The 23,068-nt window shown below is 41.4% G+C and overlaps 1 protein-coding gene across 3 annotated transcripts in view; it reads left to right on the top strand.

The window, feature by feature from the left end:
• TSNARE1 (t-SNARE domain containing 1) overlaps nucleotides 1-2,330 on the top strand; it is a 469,627-nt gene extending 467,297 nt beyond the window's left edge. For all 3 annotated transcript variants that reach the window (XM_058029909.1, XM_058029926.1, XM_058029901.1), the window contains exon 14: nucleotides 1,383-2,330. The gene's annotated coding sequence lies outside the window, so the exon portion shown is untranslated. The remainder of the gene's footprint in view (nucleotides 1-1,382) is intronic.
• Nucleotides 2,331-23,068: the final 20,738 nt, after the last annotated feature.

Genomic DNA, 23,068 nt, shown 5'->3' with positions numbered 1-23,068 from the left:
TGAATACAATGCAGGAACCCTCATCTCTGCTTTGTATCTGCAGCACAGCACATAATGGACATCTGGTTTCAAAAATATTATCTGAACAATCTTATAATGAGCAGTTTAAAAATTAGCATAAATGAAAATATGTTTGTCTCTATATTTGGCTGCTTTGTGTCTGATCATGGTCTATTTTAACACCTTGTTGGTTTGCAGCAAAGCATAATTAAAACAGTGTTTCTGAGGCTTTCACCTGTATTTAAAAGAGCTAGAAAAAAGAAAAGAAGTTGTTATCAGTTATGCTTTCAGTAATAATAATGACAATCCAGTTTTTCATTCCTATCCTCTGGATAATAAGTTTAACCTGACTTTCTTAGACTGAATGTGTACACAAACACAGTCACTGAGGAATCAGAGGTAGAATAAACAAAAATTCTACAAAAGCCTGCTGATATATTTCATAGTGATGTTTCCTACAAACACTCAGGGCTGTTTCATAGGTGGTGAGTGCAAAAATACAATCTGTGTAACCTCAGAAGTGCAAAGTGCTGATCTTGGAGGTGCTATCCTGCTGCTGATGTCTTTCTTAAGAAGTTTCTTTTACAGTAATTGGAGAGAAACAGACTCTTTGATCAAAAAGTGCCCTTTTAATAAATTCCATTAACTTGTCTACATGAATAGTGTAAACATTTTATGGTTTAGATCTACATGTTTTTGATCTCTAATTACACATCTACAAGTTATAATGAGTTGTTCCTAGTCAGAGGAAGTGCCTAAGGTTTTAGTTTTTTCATGGCATGGAAAAATGGGAAACAATACAATTTCCCAGCTCTGTTCTGTCCAGCAAAGAGCACAGTGCCATGCTCTGTCTTCTACTCTTTGTCTATTTTGCAGAAAATTATATTTTTAAAACTGAATGCACTTTTCTCCAGGTATGGGAACTGCTGGCATTGAAGAGAACACAAAATTTACTTTTTTCCTTGCTACAGGTTATATGCTGTATTTTCTTGATGAATTTGGGGTTTTTTCTGTATTCTCAGTCACAGAACCATGGAAAAGTTTGGGTTGGAAGGGACCTTAAAGATGATCTCATTCCAACCTCTCTGCCATGGACAGGGAGTCCTTCCTGGTTATTCACAGCCCCTTCCAACTTGGTTTTGAACATTTCCAGGGATGAGGAGCCCACAGCCTTTGTGCGTAATCTGTCCCAGTCTTCTCATCCCTCGCACTTCCACAATTACCTTGGTCTGGAATCAGTGAAAATACACTTTCCTGAGCTTGATCTGCTTTGTTGCTGTCTGTACCTTTTGGGAGCAGCCACCCTTCCATCAGTGACACCTCTGCCCCAGAAATTCTCTGGGGGCCCTGTGAATACTCACCAGCTGTTCTTGGTTTTACAGAGCCCGTGGTCACCCTGGGATGGATTCTCAAGGCACTGCACATTCAGGCCCCGCGTCCGTGTCTGCATTTCTGATCACGTCATGTTAATCCTGCTATAACCAACAAGCACTAATTGTATGAAAGAAAAGCCAAGTTTTATACTGTGTGTTGGTATCATTGTGAATAATTTTGCCTATTTTTCCCCCTCTTCATCACAGGCATGTTTTACCTTATGTTACAGATTTTAATTGTGCCCCCTCTATCTGGGGAATTCGATTTCTTTGCCTCCAGATTTGCTATACAATGTGCTGTAAGACAAGTAGCTGTTAATTCATCTCTGTTGTTTGTGTTTTTAACATGCTCCTGATCTCCAATTCTGCTCATTTAAAACCATGAAAGTCAAGATGTTTGTCTGGTTATTTTTTTTATTATGATTAGTTTTATTTTGTTACTCTTTTTGTATGTTTAAAAATTAATTTAGCTCAGATTCCCCTGCTGTGCACTGCTGCTTTAGAATTTGCTCTGCTGGATCTGAGCTAAGCACTTCCACAATTTCATGTGCCGTTTACAACACATGAATTAGATGCTTATTTGATCCCACTGTATGCACAGAACACCATATTTATTCATGAGAAACCTCACTGAAAGAGCAGGACAAATAAACAAAACATTATGTTATGATTTTTTGGTGGCCTTTAAAAAAAACCAAGAAAGATATCTCATGAAAAATGCCAAATCTTGCTCCAGATTTCATTTAATATGTTTCAATGCAACCAGTGTTTGTGAGTTTGTTCCATTTTCATCCATAATGTTTTCTCCTGACAACATGATTGAAAATGCCATTGAAATTCATCTTTAAATGTGTCATGTGTTATAAATGCAGTTTTCCTCCAGTAAATAAAGCATTTCAAAAATGGTTTTAATTAAAACACCATAGAAATTATTAAAGAGAATTTAAGAAAATTATATATTTTTTACTCTTTGGGTAAAGCAAAATCTTTTGATTTTGAAAAATATTTATTACCAGAAAAAGAAAAAAAAAAAAAAAGAAAAAAATGTTACCTTTCTATGTTATGGGGGTTGGGTGCTGTGGAGTTTTAGAAATGAGTAACAAATATTAAACTGGATTCTCACCTGCACTGATATCAGTTACATGCTCCCTTTCCAAAGAGCTGACACAGTCTTTCATCAGTAAAGGTTGAGCACAGAAAATGCTCAGAGAGCATTTGCAGGTGCTTAAGCTCACTCAGGGTCAAAACTGTGAAACTTAAATCAGCACAGTCAGGTTTGGAGAAGAAACACAAGTCACAGTTTCTGGTGGCTTTTCTTTAGATATACAAAATCTACCTAACTGGACTGGTATATGTTACATTAAATATTCATTAATTGCTATTAAGAAAGGCTAATGAATAGAGTGACACTCTTCTTCTTTTTCTCCAGCCGAGCTTCATGCTGGCATGAAATTAAAAATTATGACACCTATGGCTTTACCTCACTACAGAGAGTTTACTTCTGAACTAGAACTCCCCTTTTCTCTCCCCCACAAACTGCAGACTGCCTCCATCAGCACATTTGGCAAATCCTGCAGAGATGAAAATAATTTTCATCTAGTTAGTGAGAGCTGAAACGAACCCAGCTCGTGGCTGATTGCAAGCAAATATTTTGAGAGCTTCGAGCTGCATTTGAACAAGGGATCCAGGACAAACAATCCTTGCCCAGTCACTAATCCCATTCATTAGGAGCTCAGTGATTACCTCATTAGTATGATTGAGCTTTCCCTGGGCCAGCTCACACAGCAGATCATTTGGCACTGATGACCCAGGTAAAGAATTTCTCTGCTGAGACTACAGAGGTTGTCTGGCCTCAAAAAAGGAGGAAATCAAGTGGCAACAAAGGTGGGGTGTTGTGTATTAGAGATTTGGTTATAATGATAAATGTTGTTAAAAAAATACAAACTATTCACAAGGTCATTATAAAACAGTATATTCATGGCAAATCATAGAATTAGAAAATGGTTTGGTTTGGCAAGGACTTTCAAGAATTGTGTAGTCCAAGTTTGTGCCACAGAGACCTTCCTCTAAACCAGGTTTTTCCAAGCCCTTTTCCAACCTGGTTTTGAACACTTCCAGGGGTGGGGCAGCCACAGCTTCTCTGGGCAACCTGTGCCAGGGCCTCCCCACTGTCACTATAAATAATTTGTTCATTTTGTCTAATCTAAATCTCCCTGCTTTCAGTTTAAAACCTTTGCCTCTTCTCCTGTCACTACACACCCTGGTGAAAGGAATCTCTGTCTTTCTTATGAGCTCCCTTCATGAATTGAGATGGTGCAATGAGGTCTGTGCAGAGCCTTTTCCTCTCCAGGCTGAGCAGTGGAACCCCAGCAGCAGCCAGAGGAGTGAGAATGTGAGAGAACAGCTCCGCAGAGCAGGTCAGAGCAGAAGGAGGGGCAGGAGCTGCTCCAGGAGCTGAGCAGAGATTCCCCTGCACCCTTTGGTGAGGCAGCCAAGCCCCTGCAGCTCTTGGGGACTCCTGGCAGGACCTGTGACCCTGCAGAGAGAGGAGCCCACACTGGAGAAGGTTTGATTGTCCCCACAAGCATCCCAGAAAGGCTCAGCCTGTTCCTGAAGGATTGCCCCCATGGAAGGGACTATGCTGGAGCAGTTTGTGAAAAGGACTCATGGAAATGACTCACACTGCAGAAGTTCCTGGAAAACTTTCATGTGGAAGGGACCCCACACTGGAGCAGGGGAGGAATGTGAGGAGACCATTCCTTCCCCCGAGGAAGAAGGATCAGCAAAGATGGTGAGGAAGTGACTGCAAGACCCATTCCCTGCCCCTCTGCCCCACTGAGGGGGAGCAGGCAAAAGACTGAGAAGTCAAATTCAGGGAGGAGTGGGGGGAAGGTGTTTTAACATTTGGGTTTATTTCTCATCATCTTGCTCTGATTTCATTGGTAACACATCAAACTAATTTCCCCAAGTGAGTGTTTTGCCCAGGGCAGGAACTGCTGATGGGGTGCAGGACTTTGTTCTTGGGCCTTGTTCAGATTCACACAATTCACATTTCCCAAGCCTGTCAAAGTCCCCCTGCCCAGCATCCTTTCCTTCTAGGGTATCCTTCACAACCCTGCAGAAGGCTGCCCTCAGTCCTGATGTCTGTGTCATTTATAATGATATTAAATCATGCTGGCTCCACGTGGACACAACTTGTTACCAATCCCCATTTGGACAGTGAGCCATTGACTGCAACTGCAAGTGAAGATTTATTTTCTAGATTTATTTTCTAGATGCCATTAAGCAGCTGTTTTTGTTACTGATGCTTTGAGAGAAAACACAGGCACAGTTTCTTCCTCTTTGCATCATCTCTGGCAGAGACACAGAGCTCAAAGATTTCCAACAGCAGGCAGTTCACTTTGGCAGGTCCTGCAAACCACCATGGTGTAGAGGGTAAATTGGTAACAAATAGGTGAGAATGGGATATGACAGGGGAAAATTCTAATAAAACCTCTTTGCAAAGGCATTACAAGGAGTGAGAGCATGCTGGCAACAGTGGAAGAGAAGTTAAAAAGATCCTGACAAAATCAATTAAAAAGAGGCACATCAGAGGCATCGTGAGCTAAGTACCCAGTTCAATTATTAAGTTGTCAGGTCCTCTTAGTCTGGAGTAGAATAGGAAACAGTTTTTTCTCTGGTGCCTTCAGGATAAATGTGAACATGAAAAAAGAAACCTGTTTGGGTGCCTTGTGCTGCTGCTGACAAACCATGCATGAGCCTGGGAAATTTCTCAGATTCTGAGACCTTTAGAAATTACTGTTTGCCCAAAACTGAGTCCACAAAAGGAGACAGATCTCAAAACTGACCGTGCTGCACATACCATCCCCTCTTCAACAATTTTCGTGACTTTTTCTCCCCTTTCAGGACACACATGAAAAATTTTACTGTATATACAATTCCAAGAGTCAGACTTTGATGAACCTTGTAAGTCCCTTCCAACTCAGGGGATTCTGTGATTCTGTGAAATCTGCTGTGCTGGGAAAACAGCTGCTTGAACTAAGCAGGAGGAAGCCTCGAGGAGCCTTCTATGCCTTCATCAGCACAAGGTAGGACATGAGGACAATTCTACTGCCCCAGCTCAATGTTACACATCACTCAGTATTCTGTCTCCAGCAGTGGCAAAAACAAGTAAATGGGAGACAGAAAAAGTACCTTCAGTCTTTTCTCTCTAATAATCTCACCGTCTTCAATCCTAATTTTTCCATTGAGGGGATTTCCAGGTGATGGTGTGGTTTGAAAACAAGTTTCAAAGATCTACTACCAACAGGGAAATAAAAAAATAAATCCCTGAAATCCCAGGGTTTGTTTTTGTTGTTTATTTTTTTCTCATTTAATTTGGCTCCAACTACTATAATTCTGTATTCATTTTCTCCTTCCATTGACAAAAGATGTTGGCAGTCTGTTTCAATGCACCCTTTCCACCTCATCATAATTCCATAGCCTGTTAAACAATGGATATAAACCCCAAAGAGCAATGATTTAGATTAGATATTAGGAAGAAATTATTTATTATTAGGGTGGTGAGATCCTGGCACAGGCTGCAGAAGCTGTGGTTGCCCCATCCTTGGAAGTGTCCAGGTTGGAGTAATGTGGTCTAGAGGAAGATGTCCCTGCCCACAGCAGGGGATTGGAACAAGATGGTCTTTAAGGTTCCTTCCAACCCAAACCATTCTCTGATTCTGTGAAATGCTGACTTTTAGACAGCCCCATCCAGCTGAAAGGAGTTCAGCCTTTACCCTGAGCTGTTTTGTGCTAGCAGGGGACCCGTTACCTCCTGTGCATGCTGCATTTTGATACAATGCCAACTGAACTTATGGAACATGCCAAGCATTTTATTTTTATCTTTCACCTATTTTGGTAATTTCTTAGTCAAAAACCAGAGAGAGACACAAAAGTGAAAATGCAGAGATTGACACATTCCTACACTTGAGCGTTTCGCGCCTCCAAGAGCAGATGGAGCCAAAGCCAAGAACGATGGAGCAGGTCAGCAGATCACTCTCTAACAACTTATTAATCTGCAGTTCTGTCAGTCCAGGGGGACTTGAAAGACTGAAAGTGGCTGCAATTCATCCATTTAGTTTAAGTGTGTTAACCCACATAATGAGGTGCAGTCTCTTCCAAGGCAGCAGCCCAGCGCATGTTAATGATCCCTCACATGGAGTCTGGGCTGTGCTTCTCATGTGCTCACTCATTACAGCCTTCCACACTGTGGAACTGAGCTAAACCTAATTAGACCACAAAGAAATATGGTTGTAATTGGTCTGGGGCAGCTCAGTAGTACGAAATAAGGAAGTTTAATTGGCTTCTTTGTTTTACTGGTTCTGGAATTTATCGTTTGCTTTGGACATTTGGCCAAATCCACCTCACCTTGCCATGGAAAGCAGATGAAAAAAATATGATGATGATTAGTAATTTGGTTGCTGATTATACACAGTGATGGCAGAAATTGCTGAGTTTCACAATAAAATATGGGGATTCCTGATCCTTGGATGCTGTCAGCAGCAGGAATATCAGGTTTAAGAGTATCAGGTAGCATTTAGAAAATGAAATAGGTCACTGTTGCTTTGTGATCTTTGTTTCAGTGTAATGGATTTATGACCAATGCCAAAATCTCTGATCATCATAGCTAGAAATCATATATATATATGTAAAAATTAAATTAGAACCTACCTCCAAGCTGAACAGGTTTTTGGTTGATATAAGCAGAGCAAGGAAAGTCATATAGTGAGGTTCCTGGAAAAATGCGTAAGGATGATAAATAATCCTTCCTTCCTTCCTTCCTTCCTTCCTTCCTTCCTTCCTTCCTTCCTTCCTTCCGCCACTTCCGCCACTTCCGCCACTTCCGCCACTTCCTTCCGCCACTTCCTTCCGCCACTTCCTTCCGCCACTTCCTTCCGCCACTTCCTTCCTTCCGCCACTTCCTTCCTTCCGCCACTTCCTTCCTTCCGCCACTTCCTTCCTTCCTTCCTTCCGCCACTTCCTTCCTTCCGCCACTTCCTTCCTTCCGCCACTTCCTTCCTTCCTTCCGCCACTTCCTTCCTTCCGCCACTTCCTTCCTTCCTTCCTTCCTTCCTTCCTTCCTTCCTTCCTTCCTTCCTTCCTTCCGCCACTTCCGCCACTTCCGCCACTTCCGCCACTTCCGCCACTTCCGCCACTTCCGCCACTTCCTTCCGCCACTTCCTTCCTTCCTTCCTTCCTTCCGCCACTTCCTTCCTTCCTTCCTTCCTTCCTTCCTTCCTTCCTTCCTTCCTTCCTTCCTTCCTTCCTTCCTTCCTTCCTTCCTTCCTTCCTTCCTTCCTTCCTTCCTTCCTTCCTTCCTTCCTTCCTTCCTTCCTTCCTTCCTTCCTTCCTTCCTTCCTTCCTTCCTTCCTTCCTTCCTTCCTTCCTTCCTTCCTTCCTTCCTTCCTTCCTTCCTTCCGCTACTTCCTTCCTTCCGCCACTTCCTTCCGCCACTTCCTTCCTTCCTTCCTTCCGCCACTTCCTTCCGCCACTTCCTTCCTTCCGCCACTTCCTTCCTTCCTTCCGACACTTCCTTCCTTCCGACACTTCCTTCCTTCCGCCACTTCCTTCCGCCACTTCCTTCCTTCCTTCCGCCACTTCCTTCCGCCACTTCCTTCCTTCCTTCCGCCACTTCCTTCCGCCACTTCCTTCCGCCACTTCCTTCCTTCCTTCCGCCACTTCCGCCACTTCCACCACTTCCTTCCGCCACTTCCTTCCGCCACTTCCTTCCGCCACTTCTTTCTGTCTAAAGTGACATCTTTCTGCCCCTGAAGTGGAATATTTGAAGATTCAGAAATAAATTCTATTAAAAATGAATTCTCACCTCCATTGAGGGACTCTTACCAAACACCTGGGGAAATTCCTACCCATCCCATCTTGAAATCACTTTTCAAAATATTTTGCTTGAATTTTCAATCTACTGTTGCAACTTCTGCCTGGCTGCTTTGCTCCCTTTGACAGAATCTCCCTGTGCTCAAGAATCACAAGAGTAGGATATAGTGAATCATCCCCATCCTAAGCCTCCTTTTTATTTAAAGGGGAAAAAGCCAAAAGTTCATGACAGGTGCAGCTGGAGCATCATCTTCCATCCTTTGCTCACACAGCTTGTAGATATGAATGAAAGACTTTGTAGCAGGCATTTACTGGATAAACTTGGGGTTTATATGGGTCATTACTGTCACTGCACTGTGTGTCTCAGGGGGTGACACAGCTCAGAGACCCTGCAGGGTCTGGATGTGTTTGTGTAGCTGCAGAGGTGCTTCCATGCTGAGTGCAGTGACATCCCTGCAGGACTTGAACTCTGAGGAGAAAAGAATTGCCTGAGAGACAAACCAGAGAGCCCAGGGGACTCTGGCTCATGCTGGCTGCAAAACATGAAAGCAGAATCAAGGAATCACAGAATGGTTTGGGCTGGAAGGGATCTTAAAGGTCATTTATTTCCAACCCCTCTGCCATGCACAGGGACAGCTGCTACTATCCCAGGTTACTCAGAGTCTCATCCAGACTGGTGTTGAACACTTCCAGGGATGGGGCAGCCACAGCTTCTCTGGGCAGCCTGTGCCAGGGCCTCACCATCCTCACCATAAAGAATTTCTTCCTAATATCTGAACCCAATCTTCTTCAGCTTAAGAATATCATCCCCCATCCTAGCTATTCATGCCCTTGTGAAACGTCCCTCTCCAGATCTCTTGGATCCCCTTCAGGCACTGGAAGAGGCTCTTGGGTCTCCCCAGGGCCTTTTCTTCTCCAGGCTGGACAACCCCAGCTCTCCCAGCCTGGATCCACTGCTGCGGTGTTCCAGCCCTGGGATCAACTTGGTGTCCTTCTCTGGACTCATTCCAGCATTTTTCTTGTATTGGGGGCTGAGGTTTGGCCACAATACTGAAGAAGAGGTCTCACAAGATCAGGGTAGATTTTGCTAAAAAGGGACCCCAGGAGTGAGTACTCCAAACCTCTGTCTAACTGTGGCACTAACTTTTTAGTACCCAGCTTGCTGGCACACAAGATAAAGAAAGGAAGCAAAGCTAAAAAAGACTTCATGGAGAATGTTGATGCACCAGAGCAGCTCCTGGAATTCCTGACCACCAGGCAGTTGGCAAAAGGCAGAAGTTTGGGATGAGAGGCAGTGCTGACAGCAGCAGGCAGGAAAACACCAGGCAGCTCTGGGGTGTCCTTTGCCTTTTCTTTCCTGGCTTTATGATTCCACTGGGTCGTTTCTGACATGCTCAGCAGCAAGGCCAAGTGCTGAGAAGCCTCTGCCAGGATCCTCCAGCCCTGCACGTTCCGAGCACAGACTCAGCAATTCTTCAATCTGCAGGATGGTTTTAGCATTCATTTTCTTTACAGGTAAGTTGGATTCAGTGCTGAGCCCAGATTCACCTTATCTTACTTTAAGCATTTAAAAATGAGCACAGCCACTTTCAGCTCCTATTACAGTCAGTGGAAAAAGATCTTGGGATAGACTCTACTACCCTCTGGAGATTCTGATGTTTCCCAAGGGCTGATGTGTTCAAAATTTAGAGCCTCAGTTAGGTAGGGTGAGTCTAGACTGATTTTCCCTTCACAAAGCTCCAAGATAAAAACACTCTCTGGTGGGCTATAAAGTTCCATCAGGGCTGCTTCTTCCCACTTTTCCAAATCCCATATTGATCTTTCCTCTGCTTTTAAGTGTTACTAACCTTCTGAGCCTGCATCTTCATTTGACATAAGACCAAATAAAATACTCCGCAGAGGTAGGCAGGCAGGCAAGAAGAAGTCAAACTTTATAAATGCCCTGAAATATTTAAGGTCCCCCAAGGAGAAAGCGCAAGCACAGTGCAAAGACTGAAAAAAAGGTCACTCTCCATTCCCTGAAGTCATTAGAGGATTCATCAATGGCTTTATATATTACTAAAATCAGAAAACTTTGTTGTGAAGAACTTCACTGTAGATGACACCTGAGAAATGATATCTGTGGGTTATGGTCACAAAACTCTGGCACTGGATAGTGTGAAGGGATTTATTGGGAAAACTCAGAGAAAGAAGGTACATCCACAGGGAGGAAATTGAACACCAGCTGAAGAGAATTCAGATGATATGGATATATAGTGAAGACAAAACAACTTTTCATGTTTGAGCCAAGATAGGCAGGAGTGGAAACTGTTGCTAATTCTTCAGTTAATGTGTTTTGTTCCTCCAAGTCACGTGGATTCCAGGTATGACCTATTCCATGTTGGATCTATAGCAATAGGATTCAGTTTCTGATCTTTGATCTTATTGATAAATGGGATCAAATAATCTATGCTTTAAAACATAAACAGGATCTATTATGCTATCCTGACAGTCAGCCACCCCTTTCCATGATCAACAACTTCTATGGAGTGTCCATGGGCTAAAAATCATCAATATTTCGTGTTAGAAGCTGAAGAATAACCAGGAAAGGAAAGATCACTTCACTTTTGTCAGCTTCTTACATGAGGTGAATATTTCTGCCTTTCTCCAGCCACTCAGTTCGTCGAGGTTTGCCCTCTCCTGAAGGGCAGGGGCAGTTTCCAAAGACTAAGGGACAACAGAAAAGCACTGAGAAGACAAATTGTCACCCTAGTATGTTGTTATTCTTCACAACTAATTAATCTGTGCCTGTACATGAGCTTGATTTTGTCTGCTTTACTGATGAGAAGTGTGCATTGGGTTTTTGCTTCATTTTTCCTGGTGTGGGGAAATGAAAGTTTGTAATTGAATCAGAAAGTTCATTGTTCTGTCAGCTGTGGCAAAAAAAAAAAAAAAAAACTCAAAAAACCTGTGAGATGGCCCCAAAAGGCACCTCTGGGATCCTCACTCTCATTTCCAGCCCTTTAAGGCATCAAAAGTGTGGTAGAATTCCAGGGGAAGAATGTGAAGATGATGTCAGGCCTCCAAGAAATACAGGTTAAGAACAAAAATGAGAGAGGATAAAGGGAGATGATGAGTTAGGAAGACAATCCAGTGAGGTCTGGAGTGGTGAGGATGTTTGGGAAGATTCAAAAAGTCACTTTTCCCCTTCCACCTCTCTGTCCACAGCACTGAAACCTTTTTCTTCTTCACAGTCTCCCATGGATTTCTCCCAAATTCACGACAGTATAAACAGGGGTTTGATCTGTGCAAGCAAGATCACAGATGCTCATTTTGGAGCGGAGATTTCCCCTTACCTGTGGCCAAGAGAGGCAACCCTGGCACTGCCTTCTGTGCTCATCAATTCCCTGCTTGATCAGGAGTAAATGCTTGATACTGCTCTGTGCATTGTTTGCTTTGGACTCAAACTCTGTTGACAGTAAAGGATTTAAGGATTGTATTTAATCTCCCAGTAAAACACATTACAACTAAAGGGACAAAATATTTTAGAGAAGTACTGAGAAATACACTGCTTTCCTGCTCTTAGAAGTCCCTCCTACATATTATTAAACATAGTTTTTCACCAAAAAAAAAGTTATATTTTTACATTTTTGCCCCACACAAAGATGCAGCATTATAAGATATAGATATATATATAGATAGATAGATAGATAGATCTATATATCTATTTATATTGGACCCAAATACCCTGCAGTTCATATTATTGATCCTCTCAGTTTCAGCAGTCTTTGATTCATATCCTGATTTGCTGCCCACTTGACCGCACTCCCATTCCCTACTTTTTGCCACATGGAAACTTCCACATTCCTCTCCAGAAAATTACTTCTGTCTCTGCAAAACCCCTTGAGATATGGCAGGCACTAAAAGCAAGAACTGGAGCTAAGAATAGAAGACCAAAGCGCTAATCATGACAATAAAACCTCCCAGATCACCAGTCAGAGCAAACATTTCCATGCTCCTTTGGAGAGTTAATGTTCCCCAGCCACAACTCAGTGCTCGGTTCCATGGGGGCAGGAGATGGGGGTGGGAGAACTGCCCCTTGCTGGTTTCCATCACAGCCAATAAGTGTCACAAAAGCAAATATGAGCCAGGGGAAGTGGCTGGGCCGTGTCAGAAGGCCTGAAGGGATGATTGCAGGTGAGGTAAAACCCCTGGAGTGGAACAGGAGAAAGAGAGGTAATTTGGAGGGTGAGCCACAAAAGCCTCAGCAGGGTTAGTGAAAGCTTTTAGTGTTTATTCCATGATCACACAACCACTGCTCATATGTAATGAAAACCTGCTTTGTCTTATCAATGCATTGCTGGTTTCACCTGGCTGGTTTTGCATTTTTTGTAACAAAAGCTATGCTGCCACAGTTTTATAAAAGAAAGTTTTTAAAAAACACTTATTTTTCTCTTAGTCATCTTTCCCCCTTGATTTTAATGGACAGTTGTAAAATCTCTGCAATCTGTCACAATTTTTAAAGCCCCTGCTGCTAAAATCCCTTGACATCTGAGCTACAGAGAGGAAAAATCTGGAAAAATGTTGTTCAGTTCAGATGGTGGAGGCAGAGATCCACAGGATAAAATGACCCCAAGAGAGAAAGAATCAGAAGTTTGGGGAGGGAATGATGCAAGTGAGGAGTGAAATGTGATAGGAGGTCTCTTAAAAATACAGTTCACAAGAAAAATGTGATGTGTGCCACTGCGGAAATGTGTCTCTTCTCCTTTGCTTTCCCTTTTTAATCTGTTTTGTGGCATTTTCTGTTTTCAGTCAAATTCCAGTTGCAGGGTCCCAAAATGACACACCCCCTCCACTGTGTCAGGTTTGTTGTGGCTTCCAGTTCCCGAGAATTTGGAAACTTTGGGTCAGATGCTGCTCAATTTTTTATGCTTTTTCAGGGCCTGACAAGAGGTGTGCTGCTACTCAGGAGATTTTGTCCTCACAAATGCTAATCTGGATTTTTTAACTCTTTGAAAGTGGCTAATCCTATATGGTGAATTGTTTCAGATGTTAAATTCCTTCACTTAAAAAAAGAATAAAAATAAAACAACAAAACACTCAAACCTACTGAAAGTTTCCCTGCTTCCACTTGCCAGAATTCTACTTAATCTGTCGATCATTTTCTTGTCATGCTTCTTTTCCCAAAGATGGAGCCCAGCTTTCCTGGGGGTAACTCAACACCTGCCTGTCCATGGGAAGCAGGGATTGAATTTCTGGTTTTTCTTTGCTGATGTGTGCGGCTTTTACCCATTAAAATGTCTTTATCGCCGATCATGAGTTTTCTCATTTTTAGGGGAGTGAGAGAGTGTGGTTTTGTGGGGCTCAGTTCCCAGCTGAGGTTAAACAACGAGAGAATTGTATCAGTAAAGTCACAATGCTCTCTTCAAGATAAAAACCATCTTTTATTTTGACACCAAGAAACTTGCCATCAGACAGAAAATGACTTGTCTGGGTTAATTAAAGTAAGTGTGATATACAGTCTTCATAAAATATAATGATATTACATCACAGACTATGACAATACAGTCTGAAAGCTAAGGGAAAAACAGCAATATTACTGGAAATTCTGTGAAATATTTCTAATAATTCTGTCTCTGAGATGCATTAGAATTTTTCTCTTTACATGTGCCTTTTTTTTTTTTTCCCTTGCTAAAATATTTCATTGACACTAAAGAACATCTTTGGCCTTCAGAGCCTTTGTGTGTGGCTCTCCAAAGGACAGTTTAAGAGAGAGCTGTGAATTTTGTAATGTGACCTTCCCAGTATTTTTCCACTCATTGGGTGGTCTTTTAGTTCAAGACATTGTAAAGCAAAAAAAAGGAATAAAAGAAAAAGAGAAGGGGGAAACCTTGTCCTTTTAGAGCCTGGGAAAAGGCAGTGATTTAAAAACATATTTCTGCTTTTCTCTGTTAGTGATATGAAGTGGATTTGCCTGCAAAGAACACAGCCTATGGGTTTCTGTATATAAACTGCCTTTATATAAACTCTTTCTCTCAAGAGAAACACCATATTTGTCCCATAGATCAAAATATCAACAACAGACAGTCATTTATCTTCAACCCTCCCAGGACTGGCATGGTTATTGTTTTTCTCATTAAGAAAGTTGCTAAATCCCAGGGGAGTCTGGGGTTTACAGTTTCCACTGATACTCATTTGTCATATTTCTATTGCTGGTTAGAGGCACATAAATTTAGGTAAAGAATAATAATTGCTGCCTGAGGTCAGTCTCGTGCCTCCCTTAAGAAAACCAGAGGGTTATGAAGGAAAAAAAAGGCACCCTTTAAGAAGAGCAAATATGAAGACCAAGATTATTTTTAAAATCTAGGCACTACTAAGGTGTTGGATTATTGTTTGAATCAAAAAGGGTGGAATTGTCACTCTGGACTTGGCATTTTCTACATAATTTGGGACAAGGTGAGAATAGCTGAGTCTGCAGAGTCATGGAAAACTGCCATGGAAGAACAAAACCTGTCCCATTCACATCAAGGAGATGTTGACTAACTATTGACACATCAATATTTTTATGTAATTTTCATGTTTGGAATTATTTCGTGGCTGACAAGAGAAGAATGAAGCTGCACTTTTTATGAAGTTTGAATGGCTGTCACAGAAAAGACAGGATAAGGTCAAAATGTCACCAGGACCATTGTGACAAGAGATGCAAAAGCAGCAGAGCAAGTTCCAAAATGAGACCTCAGAATGATTCCTCTGTGCAATATTTCAGGGAACAGCCCCAAGATAACCTGGGTGGCTGTAGAGGCTCAGAGTCTGCTGGATTTATCTCAGCATTCTTTGGTATTTTCAAAATATGCTGTGGGGGCAAAGAGATGAACATTGAAACATCAAATTACAACTTTAGTAAACCTTCAGGCAGTGCCCAGAGAAGCTGTGGCTGCTCCATCCCTGGAGGCCTTCAAGCCAAGGCTGGATGAAACTCTGAGCAATCTAGTCCAGTGGAAGGTGTCCCTGACATGGCAGGGGCTTGGAATGGGATGATTTTTAAACTCCCTTCCAACCCAAACCATTATTTGATTATATATATTTATTTTTTAATTTTTTGTTTAGTTCTGTGTGGATTTCTCACCAGGACAACTGGAGTGGCTCCCCACCAGCAGTTTATGGAATGAAGTCTGAAACAAAACATGCAGCTGCTGCTGCCAGCTCAAAGGGATTTCTGTAAATTGTTAGTGCTTTGCCTGTCCTGCCCCCATTCTTCAACAAACAGCAAAGTTATTATTATTATGGTGAATTAAATATCTGGTGAGGACCCTGCAGGGCACAGCAGGAGCCCGTTGGTTTTGTCCAATGCCTTGGGGATGTTTTCGCAGGTGTCAAACAGAGCCTTTGGGAGTGTCCCCCCAAAGTATTTCATCACTGCTGCATTAGGTTGTAAGAAACAAAAAAAGGAAGAATTAATAAACCTACAAACATTGTAAGATTCTATACAGTTTTGTGGGTTTTTCTAGACAAGGGAGAACAAAAAATCTTGTTGCTTGGCAAAGGTCATTTTTTTCAAGTATCACATATGTTCACTGGTTAAGTATTTCATTACAGTGCAGATAAAAGCACAAGATGTCTCCAGTGGTTAGTGTTGCCATGTTTTATTTATTACCTTTTGTAGCTTTATTCATCATAAAGGACACCTACATGTCCTTTTCTTAACCTCCAGTTGAGTTTAATTCTGAATGGCAATTCAATGCAACGAGAAAAACCCCAACTAATGAACCAAACCAAAGCAAAACAACATGTATCCTTAAAACATTTGAAAACTTACCCCTAAATGATTTATTTCATTTGATTTCTACAAAGAAAATTGTGAAGATGTGGGTTTTTTATAGCAAAAGGTCTGAATGGCCTGATACATATCACCAGATAAAAGTGAGTCACTTATTGCACTGATATTCCTGGGTTGCAACATTATCTCTAAAGAGATAAATAAAGATATGATGTTTATCTTTTCCTGCTTGGATTCCTGACCCCCATTTATAGAAAACTAAAATAACCCAAATCTTCTTTTTCTAAGAAAAATTAGGATCAAGGCTTGGGCAGACTGAAGCTTCCAGCTATCCTAAAGATGACAAATTCAGCTTCAGAGGTAGAAGGATACTGACAACAAAGTTTTTTATAAATACTTAAAGAGTATTTAAAGAAGAATGACAAAAAAAACATTCACGCCTGTGGAAAGTTTGATATTTTACTCTGTTCCCAAATCTAATATCCATGTACCCATATCCTCCCATCCTCTCCACTTCCTTTGGACAAGGAGGCAGTGGCTTTCACGACCCTCAGGGCTGAGGGGATGTAAAAATCTTGCTGGTGGCAAAGACTGCTCCAAGTTGGAAATGTTCTTTGTATCTTCAACATATGTGATATACCAGTGTAAAAAAGAGGTTAAATCTTGACTTATTTCCGCTTTTTCTTACCCAACAGACAGCTCCAGTCTCAGCTGGATGAAGGCAGGGTTCCCATCTGAGTCCAAACAAGACCCAAGAGAAGCGGAGGCACTGGTGGGCAGTGACTCACCTGAATCTCAAAAAGTAAAACAAATAATAAGAGGGACAAGCCAAGCATTGCCACCTAATTTGCCCCCTAAACTCTGTGTTCTGACATGGCAAATTAAGGTGTGAAAAATGGATTTAAGAAAGCAGAAGTTGTGTCAGGAAGGATGAGTAAGCGCACAAAGGGATTACAGAGTGTCACAGATGAGCTCTGTGTGAACTTAGCAGGACAAAAATCAGAGTTCTTTTAAGATGCAAAATTCAACAATAGTCTGGGTTATGCATTAGTCAAAGATTATTAAAAAATCTTAAAATTTGCTGAAGATACCATGGAGTAAAAGAGAATAAACAGTTCTGTTTTCAACATAGGTAGAAAGCAATACACACACTTCCCAGGAGGGAATGTTCATGTAGTCTTATGTCAAACCTTTTGATAGAAGGGATGGTGAGGCTTTGGAAGAGATTGTCTCCCCTCAGGAGTGTAAAGGCAACCCCTATCCTTGGGTGATTTCAAGAGCATTGATAAAAACCTGCCAGATATTTCAGGGACTGACCTAATGACCTTCTGGATCCTTGTAAAATTTATTTTCTTCCTTAGCAGTCCTCTGACACTTACCAAAACCAACCACCACTCCTTGGGCATCTCAGTATCCCATATAAGTGAGAAAAGGCATTTCCTTCCTCTCCCTCCAGCTTTTGCATTAAATGTGGCTCCAGGACTGATCCCCTGAGAAGATTGGGACTGACAGATTTGTCAAAAAGATTTTAACCAAGAGACAGAGAAGCAGAAAACAGAACTGCAAACTGTGTTTAACAGATACACATATTTAAAGGGGTTTCCAGGATTGCTTTCAGCAGTTTAATGTCATATGGGAGGAAATTCATAATTTAAGAGATTGTCCTGAACAAAGCTTTCTTCCTGGGAGCCTGAGGGAGGTTTCAGCAAGTCAATGGCATAGTCCAAGAAAGAATAGGTATGAAGATTGTTTGAGTTCAACATTTTTCCTAGAGAAGTTGTGGATGCCCCATCCCTGGAAGTGTTCAAGGCTGGTTGAATGGGTCTTGGAACAACCTGGGATAGTGGAAGGTGTCCCTGCTCATAGTAGGGACCTTGAAATGTCCCTTGAGATGATCTTTAAGATCCTTTCCAAGCCAGGCAATTCCATGGTTTCTATGATTCTATGATTTAATGAACCTCACTTCAATTCAACCTGAATTTTCAATTGGTGGTATCAGCTGGGTGAGTTTACCAAAGATACCTGTGCCACAAAGGACTCCCAGCCCTTTCCAACTGGATGATGCAAATTATTACTTTTTAGTGGAACTCGTAGAGGCAACCCCAAAATGTAATCTGTTCCCACATCTCACTATGCACCTCCAGGTTGCTGAGAGCTGTTGTGGGGTTTTTCTTTGTTTGTTTGTTTTTAATAATATCCAATCTAAACCTTCCCCGAAGGGAAAAAGCAACTACTTCATCCAGTCACTGGCTAAATAAATATGTGGTCACATCCAGTATACAGCTCAAGGAAAAAGAGGGAAAAATACCATTTCTTCACAAGCATCTCCTTTTCTTTCCCCAAACACTTCTATCATTATTAATGAAATTCAATTAACCTCCTTTGCCCTCCTCTTTTCTACAGAGATTTCTGTAGTTATCTATCTCTGTCCATCACATAGACTGGAAATTTTGATAAATTGCTCAGACTAATTTGTACATCACTTGAGGCAGATGAGATAAATCATTCAAAAAGCATCTAGTGTCTCACAATAAAAGCTCACCAAACTTGTCAAGAGGGTAAATGCACTTTGACCAGCCTGGTCTAGTAGGAAGTGTCCTGGCCCATGGCTGTGGGGTTGAAACTGGATTAATTTAGGTCCCTTCTTACTCAAACCAGTCTATGATTCAAAGACTCATCTGTCAAAATTTCCATGGCTAACTAAATTTGATTGCAAAAGGGTTTGTTTGCAGCTTGAGGCTGTTGTTCAGAGTCTTTGGCAAAGTTTCTGTGTCAGATTGGAGAATTCACGGTCTGGTCACTCAGAGCACGGACTTAGATTTTCACTTTCCTTGCTTTATCTTGTAAGTTTTCTGTGTCAATAGGCAAACACTAAGGTGGGAGATGTGGGGGTGCACAGCACTGGCATGGGACTGAAATCAGTTCTGCTTTTACAGGAACCATTGTTTGGGTAAAAAGAGACCTAAAATATCACCCAGTTCCAACCCCTCATCGTGGACAGGAACACCTTTCATCAGACCAGGTTGCTCCAAGCCCCATCCAACCTGACTTTGGACATTTCCATGGCTGGGGCAGCCACAGCTTCTCTGGGCACCCTGTGCCAGAGGCTCACCATCCTCAGAGTGAATGTCAAATCTACATCTACTCTCTTTCAGTTGGAACCCATCCCTCTTGTCCTGTCACTACCTGCCCTTGTAAACAGTCTTGCTGGACTGGATTGAACCAAACTGGGTTTCCAGGTCTATTCCAAATTAATAAAATGCAAAGTCAACAATATTTCTAGTGGGTTGTGGAACACACACTCCAAAGAATATCTGTGACTGGAAGTACTTGTCATTTGGTTCAGCCCTCCTGTTTATCCACCAGCATTGATTGTGTGCTATCAGCAATGATTGGAAAAACCAGGATCTGCAGAACTCCCTCCAGGACCAGTTCATTTGCTTTCTCATTTTTTGGCTTGACATTATGTATGAACACTAACACATATTTAAAGGGTACAATTCCCTGAATGTACCAAACAAAGCAGCAGCCTCTAATTTTGAATTTCCCTGGAGCTGGGGAGAAAAAGGGTTTGTCAGAACTAATAACGGTGAATCCCAAAATGGGCTGTGAAGAGAAATTGTCTAATCCTAATCATTTCCCTTGGTAGCCAGCTCCACTTTTACTGGGAGATTCTGCCTGGAAAAATTGTATTCAATAACATGTTTTGTCTATATGGACCTATTTCAGTACAGTTCCACTCTTGGAGACCCATCTGAAGAACTGCAGCCCCACATGTCAACCATTACAGAGGCAAGCAATCAAATGTTAATTTTGGCTGTGATATATTCCCTGTTTTACCTTAATTGGAGGAAATCCCCAAATCGATCAGTTAGGAAGCATTTGCTTACAGTGGAGGCTGGAGGTTTTTAGAAAGGGCTTTAGTTACAAATAATAAATTATCCCAATAATAAAGAACTGAATAACAACAGGGAACAAGGAATTATGCATTGAGTCTTCCCAAAGCAAATCTCTTCCCACTGCTGTGCAAGATGCATTAGCGTGTGTAACATAATGTTAGGAAGCAGTTTATTTCTTTTAGGGAGAAGACCTCATTCATCAGAACAAACATCTGTCTTCCCACATGATTTAGTTCTGCGGGTCACGATTTGGTTCATCTGGGTCTCCCTGGTGTAACACACCACTGAGGTAACAATTAATGGCTTAGTTCCACCCTGCTAAGAGCTATTACTGCCTGCTCTGTATTCCCAGAGTGCCTTCCCTTTCCTGGAAGGCACACACAGCCACTGCTGTTCAAGAAGTGCCTGTGCAGAACCCTTAGGGTTCAGACAGAAACTCTCTCTGGGACAGAGAAAATATCTCCTTAATTGAGTAGCTGGGACTGCCTGGATGCTGCAGTAAAGTCTCAGACCACAAGGCTGGCTGGACCTTTCAAAATATGTGTTTAAAACCTCATTAAGTCATAGAATTGTTTTGGTTGGAAAAGACTTTTAGGATCACATATGGAACCGATCCCAATAAAATATGTCACAAAGTCACACATTTTTAAATTTTTTTTTAAAATCCATCTAAACATGGTGACTCCACCACTGCCTGATTCCTTCATCCATGTCATTTGCAAAGATATTAAACAGGGCTGACCCCAATTCCCAACGCTGGGGGACACTACTGGTGCCTGGCCTCAGCTGGATTTAACTCCATTCCCCACCTGGACACTCAGCCTGGTTTTTACCCAATTAACAGAGCACCCACCCAAGCTCTGAGCAAAGAGTTTATCCATGACAATGTTGGGAAAATAGGGACAAAAGCTTGGCTAAAATCCACAGAGACATCTCCAGCCTTTCCATCATCCCTGAAGTCACCTTGCCACATAAAATGGGATCACGTTGGCCAAGGAGGACCTGCCTTTCACAGCCCCTGGTGTCCCCTGGGGGCTCTGCACAAGCCATGGGATGCTGCTCCAGGTGATTTACTCCAAAACATGCTCCAACGCTGAGGTCAGGCTGACAGGCTGTAAAACAACTCCTGTCAGGCAAAATCTTCCACATTCCAGCATTTTGCCTTCAGGCTCACACCATAATTATGTGAAAACCACACTGTATCCCAGAGGATAACTTTTTATACACAGAGCAAACAATTTAATTTCATGTATTTATTTATTTATTTCACTAAAAAAAAAAAAAAACCAACCAACCAAAAAACCTCAAAAACTGCAAAAACCACTGATTTTTATCTATTGTATATTCAGCAATGTGGTTAAGGCGCATGGCTTGCATGAAGTCTGGGTAAGGATCGTTCCTCATGAAATGTAAAGTAATGCAGTATAAAAACTGAAACAGTCAGCTTTCTTGTGATATTTACTGAATTTTACATGCGCAGAATGCGATATCTGTGCTCTAGTTTCTGCATTCTACTCTGTAGTTTCTAAAATATATACACTAGATTTGTGCCCATTAAAATAACATAATATAAATATAAGGTGGTTCCACTAGACAGTTAAATCCAGTTCCAACATGAAGGTTGGATTTGCAATTTAAACAGAAGGTGAGAATTACAGAGAGTTAAAAATTCCCTTCATGTCATGAAATGCTCTTGTATTTGCTTTGCCTTAATTCCCCTTTGTTTAAGAGGAAGACCATTCTTTTACCTCACTGCAGACGGTAAAGGATGAATAGGGATGAAGGTCATTAAATAGTCAAATAATGGGCAACAAAAAATTGTTCTGAAGTGACAAACAGACAAAGCTAGCACTAGTAAATAACTGCTTCTGAAGTAATTTAATATTTTTAAACAGTCACATGGATTATTGAAAACTGTTTTCAAAAAGAATGTATTTTCATAGACTAAAATATGGTAGGTTATGAAATTATTAATCACTATATAAGTTCCTTAAGAAAACAAGACTTTAGCTGTTCTTATCTCAGCCTCTCTCAAGCATAGTAGAAACAAGACTAAGGGCAGATGTCAGAATTTTTTCCACATAAAACACTTATTTTCTTTATCTATGACACTAATTTTGTTAATGCATAGTTTTATTTATAAGAGTTTTAACTGAATATTCAATTTTTATTAGTCATGCTTGTTTGTCGGATGTTTTACTTAACATTAAAAGGTAACATTTTGTATTCATGAACATTGTACTGTGAAATATTGGTTTAAAATACCTGAAAGCATACCTTGGCTTCTCTTGATTTTTCTTCATTTGGGGCTTTTTTCCCCCTTTTGATCTGTGCTGTTTCATCTCTAATGGCTTTAGCACATACAACAACAAGCAGTCCTGTTGTTTCTCTCCTACTGAAAACCACTCTGGATTATCCTCTTTCACTGAGATTTCCTTTTTGAACTCATTTTGATCTCTTTGTCAAACACAGGCACTTCAAACGATAGTGTGAGAGATATTTTATGTTCTTTAAGAGCCTGATCAGATCCATAAACATATTTCCCTGCCAAGCATGCTGGCTTTGTTACTCACCAAACACTGGGATGCTGAACATTTAACTTCTTTATGTGCTGGTGACTGTTTCTCCCTTTTTGTGCCAAGGCTTGATGCCTAAAAATAATAACTGGAAATATGGAGTAGTTGTGAATATTCTCCTTTCCCAACTTTTGCTCCATTTCTGCTGCTGAGTCTGCAAAATCAAAGTATTTCAGGTCACTCTGCTGAAGGCAGTTGGAATATTTCTGGAGATATCAGCAGCAAAAAAAACTGAACAATTCAATTTTCTGATTTGGAGTCTCTGCAAAATATGGGACAAACCAAACTCCTTTGCTTACACATCTTGTCTCTTCTGCACTCCCCACCTGCCACTCTCCCAGAGAAAGTTAAAGGGCATAAATCTGTCAGCTGTCAAGTGATCTGAGAACCTGAGGTGTTAAGGAAATTTCTAAAAGAAGAAGCTGAAATCCCTGAGTTTCTCCAGAAGATCAGAAACCGGCTGAACTCGTACAATTAATCTCATATAGATGGAAATACCAAGGTCTTCTGTAGAGTACAGTTTGGTCCCTGGTAAAAGAACTAAAATGTGCTCTTCTACTCTTTTTTGGAAGTGCACAATCCAGCCATCTC

This window comes from Melospiza georgiana, chromosome 1 (assembly GCF_028018845.1).
Source record: "Melospiza georgiana isolate bMelGeo1 chromosome 1, bMelGeo1.pri, whole genome shotgun sequence".
NCBI classification, from domain to species: domain Eukaryota; kingdom Metazoa; phylum Chordata; class Aves; order Passeriformes; family Passerellidae; genus Melospiza; species Melospiza georgiana.
This window is presented reverse-complemented; position numbering and strand designations above follow the sequence as displayed.